This window comes from Notamacropus eugenii, chromosome 6 (assembly GCF_028372415.1).
Source record: "Notamacropus eugenii isolate mMacEug1 chromosome 6, mMacEug1.pri_v2, whole genome shotgun sequence".
Lineage (NCBI taxonomy): Eukaryota > Metazoa > Chordata > Mammalia > Diprotodontia > Macropodidae > Notamacropus > Notamacropus eugenii.
Window position 1 is genome coordinate 148,937,132 of NC_092877.1, and position 6,000 is coordinate 148,943,131.

A 6,000-nucleotide genomic window follows, 5' to 3' on the forward strand; every position below is an offset into this window, starting at 1 on the left:
AACTGAAGCTATGGGAGGGAGCGGATATGATTGTCAAGAAAGAGTTTCTAGAGATAGAAAAGGAGAAAATGGAGGAAAGTCATTGTTGGAGAGTGTCTAATTTTCAAGAGGAGAAGGAAGAAGAATCTGGAAAGGTGACCAGGAATGAGGAGTTTCTTAGAATGCAAACTAGGAAAGAATATCATGAACATGGGATCAACAGTGTCAAATGTTACTGAGGTTAATAAGAAGAAAAACTTTTGTGCATTGGGGGTTATTGGTAACTAGAACAAATATCTTTAGAGTAGTAATAGGAAGAAAAAAATAGCTAGGATGTTGAACAGTGAATGATGAAAGACAGTCAAGAGATATAGACTCCTTTTCTTTTCTTTTTGAAATCAGGAAAGTTTTTATTAATTTCTGCATTCATTTCCCACTGAATGACGAGGTAGCTCCCAAGTAAGGCTACAGGAAGACTACAATTGGTTCAGAACAGTGCAAGCCCTTTTTACTGTTGAACTTCCCGCCACACCATCTGTTGGTCATGTGACTTATATTCTCCTCTCTGATAGGCTTTCCCTCAAATAGCTCATCAAGCCTGCCCACAAGTTTCTGACCTTTTGCCTAACCATGTTGGTCACAATTCTGATTAACTGCTATCACTCAAAACTAGGAGGAGTTTTAACCCTGTGGAAATAGAACTCCTTTTATTTCTCACAAACTCCCTCCTTTTTTTCTTTACTAAAATTTTTGTTTCCACATCTAAATCCAGTTAATACCTTCTCACTTTCTTTCCTCTATGAATTCTTCCCTTCATCTATCTCCCCTTTATGTGAATATGGGAGGGGAGCAAAGTTGACTGAGGCGTTGACAAATTAGAAGGGGCAGTCGCCTTTCATAAGGACAGATACAGAGACTCAAAAGAAAAAGGTAAATCAATGAATTGTCCTTTTAGAAGTTCCATCTCATACAGCAGTCTGGGGAGGAACATCATCTGATGCAGTTTTCTGGCCTGGATGCTTCTTCAAAGCCGTCTTCAGCAGAACATCTTCTTCCCTTTATCTTCCTGCAGAAATCCAGCTGTCCATTCTCCTATAAAACTGACCTTGATACAATTTTAGATTACCATGCTTAATATAGACTCCTTTTCTTAAAGTGTGATAATGAAAGGGAGGGGAGATATAGGATATAGGATAATATTTCCTATAGCAGACCATAAGCTTGAAAAAAAAAGCTGTGACTAAACAATCATGCAAAACATGTTTTGCATGATTGTACATGTATAACTCATGTCAAATTTACTTACTATATCAGGAAGGAGGAAGAGGGAGAGGAAGAAGATTTGGAACTAAAATTTTTTTTAAAAGAATGTTCAAAATTGTTTTTACATGTAATTGGGAAAAAATAAAATATTATTTAAAAAATATAAAGGGACAGCTGCTCTTGATAAAAGTTTTCTCTGCACTTTCAGGTGTCCATGGTAATAAGACAAGGGAATTAGCATTCATTGTAGGAAGAAACATAATTGACAGTTGGGGAACAGCATAGAAAGAGGACTTTTCAATTTCCAGGGGATCCTGGGAGTGTTTCTGAGCTGTAATTAACATATAGGCAAACTTCAAGCTGTAGTTAGAACCATGCTAACATGATATCCTTGAACCTAGGACTCTAGAAGAATTCCGATGACCCCAGAACCAACTGAAGAGACTGCAACAGATTCCCATCTACCCTGAGAACATAAAGGGGAGATAGGAGAATGAATGACAGTTCCGTACTATTACCCCCAACACCTTCCTGTCCTTTATGATGATGGACAGATTTCTCAACCCAAAATAAGCTTTCCCTTGGGAGACTTCCATCTCCTTCCTCTATATAAGACCATATAAGGGGTTGCACTCATTTGGGTGTAGGGGATAGGGACAAACCATTTCTAATACTTTTTTTCCTATTGTTTATACTGCTTTTATGTCTTAAATGCTTTTGAAGTTGGATTGTCGATTCATGCATGGTCCTATAATAGAGAGCATTGTACTAAATAGATGTGATTAATAGATGTTATTACTTAAATAGCCACAATGAACCTGGAAAAAAGTAAAAATGGTCAGAGCCAGAGTTCTTACAGACATTAGAGGTTAGTGGTATAGAGGTGAGGAAAAGGGAAAATGGGGGAACTCATATTAGATGGCTTCAATCATCTCTGCAAAGAAAGTTGTGTGTGTTTGTCCTTCGTTGCTAGAGACCATGCCATCAGAGAAATGACAATGTGTCACTGGACTTTGTTTTGAGTGAGGTAGGGCTCACTTCTCCTCCAGAGAATTCAGTGACCAGATATTCATCATGATAACTAGAGATGAGGCAATTGGGATTAAGTGACTTGCCCAAGGTCACACAGCAACTGTCTGAGGTGAGATTTGAACTCAGGTCCTCCTGACTCCTGCCCTGGTGCTCTATCCACTGCACCACCTAGCTGCCCTGCAAAGGAAGCTAAGTCTTGCAAAGAGATAAGGGATTGAGTGCTATGTAAATGTCACAGTCATCTTTACAGATAAGAAAGCTCACGCCAGAAGTTTGAGTGACTTATCCAAGGTCCAACAGATAGTAAGCAGTAGAAATAGAATTCAGACTTCTCTTTTCCCATTACCCCAGGGCTTTGGTCTAAGACTTAAATAAAGGGATTGCTGTGAGGGCCAACTTGAAATTAGAAAGCATAAATGTGTAGTGGCCTCAGTCATCATGGTTTCATGATTTCCCCCCTTACTGTACACAGCTTAGCTTTTGAAATGCAGAAAGGATCTGAGTTCACGTCTTAGCCCTGCAATTAACTTACTATTTGTGTGGTCTTCCTCCTCTGCTATTTTACTTGTCTTATTTTTTTCCATTTCTCCTCCTTTTCCTCCTCCTCCTTTTTCTCTCTCTCTGTTTAGCATGGAAGCACTAAATAGGCTTTGATATTTGAAACTGTCATAAATCATGATAGAGTATAAATTATCAGAAATCAGTATTTCCATGTATCCTATGAAATGGCTGCCTAAATTTATTTGTATACAAAGCTTGGGAAAACATCTGCACATCAATAGTCTGGTGGCTAAGAATTTGGGTAAACTTGCAACTCCTTTTGCCATGGCTTCGAGTTGTATCTTGCCCAGCATCCAGCAAAGTGCTGTATGTACATTTTAAAAAATTGATACCTTTTGCTTTTTATGCCAGTTATTTCTTGATGTACAACCTCCTGCCTTCCTTTGTTACAAAGATCAGTTAAGCCAAGCCAACCAAAAAAGTGGCTATGACTGAGGCTTATATATTCTTTCTGGTTAGTTCTTAACCTGAGATCCACAGTGGACCCTTGGGGGTTTGTGAGTAAATTTCAGGGGTTCTGTGAATTGAGGTGTGGAAAACTTTACATCTTTATTTCAATGTAATTGGTTTCTTTCATAATTCTAGGTCTTTGGTCTTATTCATTTAAATATATTATTTTGTGGAGGCATGCCTAGGCTTTGCCAGGTTGCCAAAGGAGGGGTCCATGACATAAAAATTGTTAAGATAACCCCTACTCTGTGGAAAGGAGGGAAGTATGTTTCATCATCTTTTCTTCACAATTAACTTGTATCATTTGCCTTTTAGGGTTGTTTTCATTTCCATAATTGTAGCTATTCATATAGTTTGTTACAGCTGCATTTCAGTAATTGCAAAAAATTTTTATAGGATGAATGAATTGATTGAATTCATGAAAGGGTATATCACTGAAAATAATGTTGAACTAGGAATCAGAAGAGCAGAGGTCTAGTCTGGTCCTTCCCACCTGACGTGTTCTAGATCCTTTCAGTTTGCTCATCTGTAAAAAATGAGAACAGTCATACTTGACTGTTTACCTAACAGAGTTAAAGTGAGGATTAAGTGAGATAATATATATATATATGAGAAAGTGCTTTGTAACGTTATCCAGGGGCAGATGTTTACTATTATTATTAGAGATCAGCCAGATGTGAGACCATTTTCACATAGGTAGATCTGTGTAGGGTCTTAGACTTTCCAGATAATGTCGGCTTTTCTGTTAGTTTTTAACTCTGATTCTAAGATCCAATAGCCATTAAAGGCTGTATTACCGCTCTCCACGTTGGCCAAAGTAGGGTTGCTGTTTAGTCACGTCTGACTCTCCATTACTCCATTTGGGACTTTCTTGACAAAGGTACTGGAGTGGTTTGCCATTTCCTTCTCCAGCTTGTTTTATGGATGAGGAAACTGAGACCAGCTGGGTTAAGTGACTTACTCAGGGTCACACAGCTGGGAAGTATCTGAGGCTGGATTTGAACTCAGGAAGATGAGTCTTCTTGACTTCAGGAGAGGCACTCTATCCACTGTGTCACCTAGCCGCCCATATCTCTGGATTAAGAATAACTTAATAAGAATAAAAATGTGAATTTTATAAAAAGTAAATAAAAATACATTCCCAAAATATAAATAAGAATAAAATGTAAAACCATAAGAATAAATATGAATTAAGTTCTATCTTTGCAGTAAGAATAGCTTAATTTACATTTTCTGAGAAGTTTGTGAATCTGAGAGTGGAAAACAAATTGCTTCTGTTGACCTGGAACACTGAACAAAATCAGATTCCTATTAGTTTCCAGGCCCTGGCGGTTAGAAATCCCGAGAGAACCTACAATATATCGTGGAGTCTGAGGATATCACTGCCAAGCCATAAATCTGGAGGGGCTAGCAGTCATGATCTAGTGAAGAAAAACTTGTTCTGGCCAAATGGTTGTATTTTGATGCAAACGTTTCTGTGGTAGATTATAAAGACATATACAGGGTATAATGATTTTGACAATGTAGAGAACTCCTAATCTAGGTGAGCAGCTAAGTCCCAAGTAGTTGTCTGAGACACATGAGGTCTTAATCTTAACCTTCTGTTATTTGTTATGCTACTTCTCTATGAACATGTATTATAGTTTCTATACAATTTTTTTGAGGGGGGTACGAGGAGTGGTCCAATCACAAGGAACTAGGGGAACTCCCAGTGGGGAAAATTCTTCCATTGATACAGATAAGCAGCTCATGGGTGACTTGTAGTTTTAGAGAGTTGCCTAAGGCATTGATAGGATGAGGAAGGAAGGAAACAAGCATTTATTAAGTGTCTAATATATTATTTTTGCATAGCATGAAAATGGGACAAATAACAAATATTCTTCATACTGTTCTACCTGATAGTCCTTTTCGGTCACATGAAGATTTTCAGATACATTGGGATAGTCTGGTAAGGAATATTTATGTTTTGTTCCAGGTACCTAATTTGATCCATGCTAGGTGGTGCAGTGGATAGAGCACCAGTGCAGGAGTCAGGAGGACCTGAGTTCAAATCTCCCCTCAGACACTTGACACTCACTAGCTGTGTGATCTTAGGCAAGTCACTTAACCCCAATTCCCTCATCCTGGGTCATCTCCAGTCATCCTGATGAATATCTGGGCATTGGATTCTGATGGCGCTGGAGGAGAAGTGAGACTGATGACCTGCACAGCCCTCCCTCACTCAGAACAAAGTCAAGTGCAAGTCATGTCATTATCTCTCTGATGGCATGGTCTTCTCCAGCAATGAAGGATGAACACACTATATTCTAGAAACTGAGCTAAGTGCTTTATAAATATAATCTCCTTTGATCCTTGTAACAACACTGGGAGATAGGTGCTTTATTACCCCCATGAAGAAACCAAGGCAGACAGAGGTTAAATGACTTGTCCAGGGTCGCAAAGCCAATAAGTGTCTGAGGCCAGATTTGAACTCGTGTCTTCCTGACTCTGGGCCCTGAGCTATATGCACTGTGACACATAACTACCTTTAGTCATAAATAAGTGACTTATTCATCATGGCCATAGTTAAAGGGGTTAGAAGCAGCACTTGAATCCAGGTGGTCCTGATTCTAAGCCCAACACTTCATCTGCTATACCATGCTGCTGATCATAATTAACACTAATATAAAAATCTACTTATACTCTATATCACCCAGGAATTGTATGGTAGAAAGA